General features: G+C 42.1%; 1 protein-coding gene across 1 annotated transcript in view; it reads right to left on the minus strand.

Annotated features, from left to right (window-relative positions):
* raraa (retinoic acid receptor, alpha a) overlaps positions 1-10177 on the minus strand; it is a 296464-nt gene that overhangs the window by 282296 nt on the left and 3991 nt on the right. Inside the window, exon 2 of the mRNA XM_036217294.1 lies at positions 3955-4161. The gene's annotated coding sequence lies outside the window, so the exon portion shown is untranslated. The remainder of the gene's footprint in view (positions 1-3954; positions 4162-10177) is intronic.

Below are 10177 nucleotides of genomic sequence, written 5' to 3' on the forward strand. Positions count from 1 at the left end.
CTCTGCGAGAGCAGAGAAATAGTGAAGGTCAGCCCATTTGGGAATAGAGCAGAGTTGGAGAGGAGAAGATCTTGAGATGCGTGAGATTTAATGCTGGCAGGGAGGAGGGGGGAGGTGAAGGGTGAAGGAGAGAGGAGATTAAGCTCATCCAAGCATGTCAATAAGAGCAGATTAATCCACTTCAGCCAGGTGGAAAAGATCCAGACTTGTTTGATCAAACATCTTCCATCTCAGGGTGAACAACATGCACAAAAAAAAAAAAACCCGCTTGGAAGCCACATACCGCTTCATGTCAAACTTTTTATGGTGGAGTTCCATCCCTTGAAATACTGCTTCCTGATTCCCCCCAACCTCCACCCACCCACACACACACACTCCCCTTCTCCATTCCAACTTTTGCTTTGTTTCCTGTCGCTGGTGAACGCAGCCCTTTTCCTCAGAGGCTCCCTCGCTGCACTGCAGCCTTGTAAAACACAGCAGGTCAGAGTCACACGGCGGAGGTCTAGGACGCCGAGGGCTCGGGGCCAGGCCTCTGCCACGCCAAGCAGGGCCTGGGTGTCAAAGTGCACCCGGGTGTGGCAGGAAGACAAGGGAACAGTGGGAACGAGTCGTGTAAAGAAGAAGCAGAACAAAAAGTTTAAGACAATGTTTGCAGAAACCTAATAACTCGCTTGTTTTTCCTCCGTCTGAAGCTACAGACGCACTGGGCAAGGGGTTCACACTGGACAAGCAGGGAGGGGCTTCTTTTTCTACTGTTTGCTAGCGCAGGTCCACTACCTACAGCTGGGAGAGGCTTGGAGTGAAATGTCAAAGCGGTGCAAATCTCACAGCTCTGTTCAGACAATTTCAAACAGCTGGCACGTCAGTGAACTTAAATTGAATCCGGTTTACCTAATAATGGATGTTCAGAGGCTATATATATATTTTACATAGAACCTGGAAATGGTCTTAAAAAGTTATGGAGAAACTTTTGGAGAAGCTTGCGGAGAAATTGGAAACTTGCGGAGAAGCTTGCGGAGAAATTGGAAACTTGCGGAGAAGCTTGCGGAGAATTTGGAAACTTGCGGAGAAGCTTGAGGAGAAACTTGCTGGGAAACTTGCAAGGAAACTTGCGGAGAAACTTGTGGAGAAACTTGCAGAGAAACTTGCAGGGAAACTTGCTGGGAAACTTGCAGAGAAGCTTGCAGAGAAACTTGCAGAGAAACTTGCGTGGCAACCCGTGAAAACAAGAGTTTAGAAGTGGTCACTTGAAGTAGCATTGCTACATACATATGCAAGGAAAGGCATGTGATACGGGTTATTGAGCACACTTTAAACATGTGTTGTTCACACTGGACTGTTGATACCCAATCCTAGCTTATGCACCTACAAATTTTGCAGCTGTTTTTTGCTTTCACATCTCTTGTCCAATAAATAAAAAAATTGGTGTCATACAATTCTGGACGGGCACAATCTGCAATTATAAATTTCTTTTCCATGATCTGTTTTCAAACCGTTGGGGCTTCTCTGAAATAAAGGAGAGAATGTCCAACTGTCATTACCTAATCTGAGTCTCTGATGATGGGTAAAATTTGACCCTTTTAAACCCACGTTCAATGGTTGTACATTTTGTACATAAGACCTGAAAATTGTCATAAGAGGTTGTGCAGAAACTTTCATAGCAACGCATGGAAGCGAGAATTATTTAAGGGACTACACCATAAAAAAATCAACTTTTTGAGCTTTTAAGTGTATCATACTTTTCGTTCCTCACTATAAATAACCCCACAGCGATATTTTGATCCATTCGCGCATTTCTAAGCAATCCTATAAAAACCTGCATTCTCAACAGCAGCTTCACCCATACCCACGAAAACAAGTGGATCCTCACAAACTGATGTCACAAAGTGAAAACCGCCCTTTTCAGGAAGAGTCTGCGCTGCCAAAACTGCCCCCAGGCTAACCCAAACACCCAATTTTTATGTGACGCTAACAGTTCTCAGCCACTAACTTCGCCGCTTAGCTAGCGGTGCTCAGCCACTAGCTTTGCCGCCAAACTAGTGATGCTTAGCCACTAACTCTGTCGCTCATCTAGGGGTGCTCAGCCGCTAACTTTGCTGCTTGGCTAACGGTGCTCATTCACTAGCTTTGCCACTCATCTGTCGGGGCTCAACAGCTAACTTTACAACTCAGTGAGCAGTGCTCAGCCAGTAACTTTGCCGCTCAGCCACTAGTTTCGCCGCCAAGCTAGCTGTGCGCAGCCACTAACTTCGCCACTTAGCTAGCGGTGCTTAACCGCTAGCTTTGCCGCTCAGCTGCTAGCCCCGGCTGTCTCTACAACTACTGTAGCAATGGGTAGGGCTACTAAAAGCTGGACTCACAAAAATAACTCATATTTCACAAATAATTTTATCTTTAGTGTGTCAAAGGTAATACATGATCATATATATATGGGTATAGTTTATATGGAACCCTGAAATGCTCGTTTACATAAACTTTTCCATTGGAAGTTGTTGCTTGAATGGGCATCGCTACGTACAGACTGAACATGTGATGTGCATTCAAGAGTGCGGGTTATTGAATGCACTTTTATAATACAGTGTTCACACTGGACTGTTGCTATCCAACACTAGTTTATGTACTTACAGTTGGACGAGGCTTGGTGCAAAATGTCAAAGAGGTGCAAATCTCTCTCCAGACTTTTGCTTTCACATCTCTAGTCAGATAGAGAAAAACTCGGTGTCTTATTATTGTGGTCAGGCACCATTAGTAAAGTTTGACCTGGTTTAACTTTGTGAACGTAGAGCCCGAAAACTGTAGAAGAAACTTGCGTGAATAAGAGAGTTTTGAACCAGAAGTCCAAAACACACATTTACAAAGACTTTTTATTGGAAAGTGTTCGCTTGAACGCAGAGATGCAGTCTCACTGACATCAAGAAGCGACTCCCTATCTCCACTCACATCTGGGACACAGTCAAAGAGGAGGGGACAACATGCACACACCCTGGCATGCATTGATGTACACGCATTAATCACCAAACATTTTACAAACAGGAAATTCACTTTTCAGCCTCCTGACAAGCAGCTTGCGTACACGTGTACGTCCTAAACCCCGCTTCCTTTACATTAAGCCTCACATGTCCTCTTGTACATGTCAAGTCAGCTTCCTTATGTCATCTAGCTGAGCTGGGAGCACTCGGAGTAGTGGGTTTGTAGTTCAGCAGGAGACATTTTTGCTCCTCTGTGGAGCAGAAAAGGCCAACTGACCATGACTTCACGTGCTCTGGAGACAGGACAATACCAGCTGTGGTGAAACTCGCAGAACCACAGTTATTGTAGAACGTAAACAGGGATGATAAACAGTGGAAAAGCAACTAGATGACGCTGCATTTCTGTGCACATTTTTTTTGCTTTGGAGCCTCCTAAGAAAACAAACCCAGAAGTTCTCCATCAGATCTCAGAATTTTGTTTTTACTCTCCAGAAAGCAGCTACATTATTAAACTTTGCTATCCAGACTCTTTTTTTTAAGCTACGGACAAGTTTTGTCCTTTCAGTGTCATTTTAATCTCACTAAGACAAGCTTTTAATCCCTTTAGGCCACACACACTCCTTAGTAACACAAATCACCTGAAATTAATTGAATCAATTAAGCAGTAAAGCTTTCACGGCCTGAAATTGGAAACTGAGGAGATGACTAATAAGGTCTTTATGCTCACAAGCCTAATGGTTCTGAAGATGCTGTTAAAATAAAGCACAGAGGCAAACATGGATCATCCTAAGGGAGCATTTTTTTCATTTTACTCGGAAACCAATGATGCAAAGTTAACGTGCATCTCATCGAGATTTAGAGTTGGAGCACTTCTTAAAAAATTGGCACACTTCTTGTTTCACTGATATGTAGAACTGTAGAAATAAAACGTCCTGATCCGTCTTTATGCATCCTCCAGATGTTTATCTACCTTCAATAGCCTCACCTTTCCTTCCTCCATCTGCTCCCCCCCTTCCTCGCTCCATCTTACTCATCTGACATGTCACATCACATTTCTCAGGCGGTCCCGGGAAAAGGGCAGAGGCCTTCCGCATTGATCTCGGTCGCTCACACGAGCAGCACAAGGACAAGTGGAGGCGCATTACGGATGCAGATGTGCGAACCTTCAATTTCAGAGCTGGATCCGAAAAATCTGCAAATAAAAAAAAATCATTTAGTGAGTCTGTCACTGCAAGCCACACTGTTGTGAGGACAGGCATGCTGTGTCTTTGACATCAGAGGGCGACCTGACAACAAGCTGGGCAATGATGACACCTATTGGTGACTGCCAGCGTCTGCAGAGTCGTTTTGCAGAGAATATATGAGATGAATAAACACTGATATTGAGAGCATTTATCATCTACTGACAGTAAATTTGCTGAAGAAAATTGACATTAGCTCATAAACATCTATCACCGGGCTGCACATCTGAGTGTGGAATGTGTGATAGATGAATCAGACGTAGATGGGAGGGTGAGATATTTATTTTTTTATTATGGAGGCACCGTTTCACACTCTCTTCCTCTCTGTCCCCCATCATCTCTTTTCCCATGGTGCCTCTTTGTGACTCCCGTTAATCCTGATTTACGCTTGTTACTCCCGACCACATCTATTATAGGTCCGGTTAAGCCTCTCCTCCAACTGGTTAACGGTGAGCAGAGCATGCTGGGGGGGGAGAAGGGAAATCCACGGAGCTTCTGAGACCTGCTTCATGCCCACTGGACTGGAAGAGCGGCGAGATGGAGTTTCCAACATGCTCCCCAGTGTGCCTCCTCTGGACTGGATGCCTCTGGGACTGTTAGTTTAGATCAACCGTTGAGCAATATTTCTATCATAAAAAGTCCATAGCTGAAGATTTTAATTGTCAAAACGAAACAAAAACAAAAATTCATTAGCGTGGGATCAAAATGTGATTCATGAGCTCAAAAGAAAATAGATCTGGATCAAGATTTTTGTCCCACTGAGCGATCCAGGAGATGGATGCAAAAATTGAGCAATTTTTAGAGATGGGGGGGGTCTAAAGCTCAGTGATCCACAATGCTTCTGTGTGCAGGCGTCTCCCCGAGGAGAGAAAAACACACAACATGTAAAGAGGGATGAAAACAGACAGGAAGCAGAAAGAGAGGTGAGAAGAGGAAGAAAATATAATCAGGCACTCAGTCTTAATAAAGATTTCCGTGTACAAAAAGGCCAAAGAGGCGAGACGGCCCTTCAGTGGCCATTTGAAAGACACATTATGCTCATTTCCAGCTCTGTATTTTTAATCTGGGAGTCCCTGAGAGTAAATTCTGCTCAGTATTCCTCTCTGATGGGAAGCTGCTCCGTTCAGTCTGAAGGCGGGATTATGACTCTTGTCTCTTTAAATACCACATTTTTTTAGAGGATCTTTTTCCATCTTGTGTAAATAAAAATTAAAAAACTCTGCGCAATACCAAACATGTAAAAAGGAAGGAGACAAGCTCAAAACTTTAAATATATTTTCATTATTCAGATATTTTTGTGCGTGCTAATATGAAAAATTCTTTGGCTCAAAAAGCTTTGAAATGTTCAACATAGTTACAGTTTAGACTCTATACTTGGTTAATGAAAGTAAAAGACATATTTTTCCCAAAGTAATTGAATTAATTGATCCTTAAAATTTTACAAAAAAAAAAACCAAAATGGCCAACGGCTCGATCCAGGTGAAATATTTAATTAAAAAAATGACAGACTGCAGCTATAATTCACTTTCACAACAGTGAAAACTCAAATTGAAGGTCAATTAAATCGATCAGCCAATGAGAACGAAGAAAAACTGTAAACCACTTGCAAACTCTACCTCGTCTCCCCCGCCCCACAGGCTGAATGCTGCTATTTGCCCCTCCCCCTCTGCATCTGACATCCAGGTCAGAGCTGCACTTGACAAATTGGGAAAAAAAAAACTTATTTCAAAATGGCAGCTATTCTGTTGATTTTATCTCCATAGCAACCATTTAACTTTTTGGTCGCCATGGTATGACAAACAGATTTATGTAATTTTTAAAAGAATCGGCAAAAGTAAATTTTTGAATTTCCTTAGCAACGTTAGTTTTTTATTAACTACGCCCACATTTATGATATTGTTTGGTATATCATTTTGTTCAGCTTGAGACAAAAATGTATCTATTCAATTTTCATAATGTATCAATAAAAACCATGTGAGCAACAGGGAAACAACACTTTTGCTAGCTTGCCACGCTAACACCGTTCAAAACCTACAACTTCTAATTCCAACATGTGTTGATACCAATGATTCACTTTTACCGGGGACTGGGAGTGTGCAAATCTCTGTGTGTTTTAGAGTATGTGGCAGGGGTTAAAATCTCGATCAAAAATGCCGTAAGAAAAGCGAATTAATTGCGAAAACAATCTGGTCCTTGGGGTCCAGGACTGCTGCAGGACAAAATAACAGTTTTCTGCTTGTAGTAATGTAGAATGAGACATTTATAGCTCAAAAACACTCTAGAGTGGAAGGCAGCTTTGAACCAAATCCAACAATATGTCACATGATAGGATCATGCTAACAAGGAAGATGTGACAAACGTAAACACTGGTTGCTAAGGAAATTTGTAAAGTTTAGTTTCATGTTTTGTCTTGAAACTTGGTGAACATATTAATACGCCCAAGACTTGCAAAAAACATTATGGTTGCTATGAGCTTTCACTTTCATATAAGCTTCCATTCTGAATCAAATACTGACTTTAAAAGATGAAAAAAACATACAATTCTGGTTGCAGCTTTTGTTATATTGTCATTATTTTGGGTATATGTAATGTAAAAGTCCACCATTTTCAATTTTGCAGACTATGTTTGGAACTTTTCTTTCATTTTCTCTATTAGTTTATGGTAAAATTTGACTTTTTCCTATTAATTTAGATTGGTCTTATACTGATAAAAGTGAAACAGATTAATTAACAAAAGTTCTGTAATTTTTTTATGTTTTTTTACACAGTTGATTGTTTACTCGATTTAAAAAATATATTTTAATATAAACTAATATTTTTAAATGTAAGCATTTACAGAGATTTTGCTAATTGATCCAATGATTCACTTTTCACAGTGTAATGAACGTGAACATTCTCAATGAATGATCTTGTATATTTTTTTTAAAAAACATCTAATTTCCTAGAAAACCACAGAAGCAAAAGCTGAATTTTTAGCCACATAGATGCTATTTTATTTCTTGTAAATGCGTATGTTTTCTTTCAAAAGCTTCTCTTCCTGCTCAACAAGTGAGCTCAAATTTGTCTTTTGCTCAAGGCACCAAAAACACAAGGAGAGGAGCTGCTCAGTGACCAAAGATTGGCCTTTTATCCCGCAGCATCCAGGCGTGAAAAAGTGTAATGGTCTAAATATGAAGCAAGGTGCTGCATGATAAATCAGCTCTCCCTGGCTGCCGTAGCTGCAGGTTAAAAGACGAAAATGTCTGCTCGACACCGGGACGTTAAGATGAGAAGATGGTATGGTATTTAAATTTCTCCTTGTCCTAACAGCTTGAGTCCGCCAACCGCACGGAAACAGAGGTCAGGGTTCAAACTGTGACAACTGCAAATGTCAAATGACATGTCTCCCACCGCGACTGTCATCTTGCTTCACCGTTTCAGAAGCAAACCAAGCAAGAGGAATAGATTTAAGGCAGGAGGAGACGGAAAAGTGGAGAACAAGAACTCGAAAAGGTGGGCGGATAGATGTATAAAAATGCGGCGTTGTGTAATGGGATATTGCGTAACGTGTCCCCTTTTATACGACATCAGCCTTTGATATTACAGGAAGTTTCAACATGATGCTGCTTGCAGGCAGGAAAGAATGAGGAGGAAATGTTTTTATGGATGATGGTGAAATGAAGGGGAAGGCAGAACATGGAGGACTCATGGTTCTGTCTCCGAGCAGAAGACATGGAGTGACGGAAGAAGACAGCCAATGGGGTGTAGGCGCGGTGGAGTGGTAGACACAAGGGATGATGGGGGGGATGTGGCGGGTGGAGATGTTTGACGGTGGGTGGGCAAGAGCGCGGTCGGTACTGGTATTTCTACCCTGTCACATCGAGTTAGTGTGCAGCCGAGCACGACTGCTGAGCACACCACTGTGGACAGCTGAGCTCTGCACGCACGAAAAACACCAAAAAAAAACGCACACACACAGGTTCAGACTCACAAGGACGCGACACCATCTCCACTCCAGCGCACACAAACACAATCTTCTCCCATGAGGACCGCAAGGACATCCGAAACAACCGAAACCAGGGAGAGTGCACCTAACTTTGCCTCCATCCATCAGTGCACATCACGGCTCCATTTTCATCAATATAATTTTAGATTTTTTAAGAAAAAAACATCACAACATTATTATTTTTTTAAATATTTTTGAATTTGGACAGTCCAAAATAATGAATATTTCTTTAAATGTGGCAGTTTTATAGCTTCAAAGCTCATTTTCAACTGTAGTCCCAGAACAAGGTGCAGCAAACACCAAAAATCAACAATAAAAAGTGTTTACAAGCTAAATAGAGTAGTTTATACACCAGAAGTCTGCAACCTTTAGTGTTAAAAAGAGCCGTTAACCATCCATAATTTAAACAATAAAGTCCGATTTTATGTTTAAAATGTTTATTTTTCTGTGGCCATTAAAAAATGTAGCTTTTAGATATGTGCAAATTCTTTAAAACTGTGTTAAATCCAAGTTCTTTCAAAATAAAATAATAAAGATCCACCTGCTGCAGCCGGTTTACTTCCAACATGACATTGTCTAATATTATGCATGTATTGACAGTAGATCAAATCATTTTGCTTTGTTATTATGTTAAAATCTAAACATAAGTAACAAAAATTTGTTAAATAAAATAAAAATTAACCAAAACTAACCCTAACTTATTATTTTTTACATTTTTTCTTAAACCAAGGGCCACAATTGGACAAGTTCATTCCTAAATATTAACAGAGATAACTGATTTCTGTTAAACGGCGCACAAAAATCTGTCAGAGTGATGCGTACTGTCCTTCAACTATTTGTTAAGATGTGTTGAGTTAGTTCGCTTTACTTTTTTTTAATTAAAGTCTTTATTTCTCCTCAACCACAGAGCCACAATAGAGGGATAAAAGAGCCACATGTGGTTCTGGAGCTTCAGGTTTCAGACTCCTGGCTCAACGGTTGAAAAGTTACAATAAGGTGAATCAATGTAGCTCGCCGTTTTTGTAGCACCAGTATCAGCCAATAGGAGAGAGTGTAAACAAAGAGATGATGGGATGTCAGCTGAGGCTTACTTCCATGCCAACAGTCCCACCCACAACTCAGAGGCGAGTTTCTAATGAACTTTGTCCTGGAAAGTGACCCAATATTTTTGATTTTGCTTAAGAATCAACAAAAAGATCATTGGGAACATTTGAAAACGATCGAAATTGGACTTTTAATGGAGCAGGTGGAAGTCTGTGAAGGGTTATGCTTTTCAAGATTCAAAAAGGGAGTAATTTTCCAAGATAAATTGATAAATATAATGAAAGGAACAGATAGTTTCTCATTTCTAGGAAGAAGCACACAAATGAACCCAAACAATTGGCTTTCCCGCTGTCGAACACGTTTTGCAGCAGAGAGGAGAGCAGCCAAGAAGCATCATCTTCATCCAGCAAAGCCATAGTGTCAGCAGGGATGGGGAAGGGGGGCGGCGGCAGCCGTCAGCTCACCCCCCCCAAGTCACCATGTGGCTTTGGGCCATCAGCCCAAAGGCTTTTACACAATATTTCCTTGCAGAAATTGGGAGCAGTGAGGTGGAGGGGGGAGGGGGTGTTTGGATGACGGTGCAGCACTCTACCCCCCCACCCCCCATCCCCACCCCAGGGTAAGAAAACAGGAAGTGGAGCGGACGCCACGTGGAGGAAGAAACAAGGGAACGACTGAGGACATCTCTGGGCAGCACGTGATGAAGGAAAGAGGAAGGAGGGGGGAGGAGGGGGTGCAGATGGATGGATGAGGAGGAGGAGGAAGAGGAGGAGGAGGAGGAGCGGCGAGGTGTGATGTGCACTGACCCGAACGCTTGCGTGACGCTGTAAACGCAGCTGCTCCGGCCGAACCGAGAGAGGAGATGTGAGCCATCAGCTTGGTGACCGGCCGCGTGACGGGGCAGAGGTCACACGGCCGTATGACGCCGCCACGGATCC

Source organism: Oryzias melastigma, linkage group LG19, assembly GCF_002922805.2.
Source record: "Oryzias melastigma strain HK-1 linkage group LG19, ASM292280v2, whole genome shotgun sequence".
Lineage (NCBI taxonomy): Eukaryota > Metazoa > Chordata > Actinopteri > Beloniformes > Adrianichthyidae > Oryzias > Oryzias melastigma.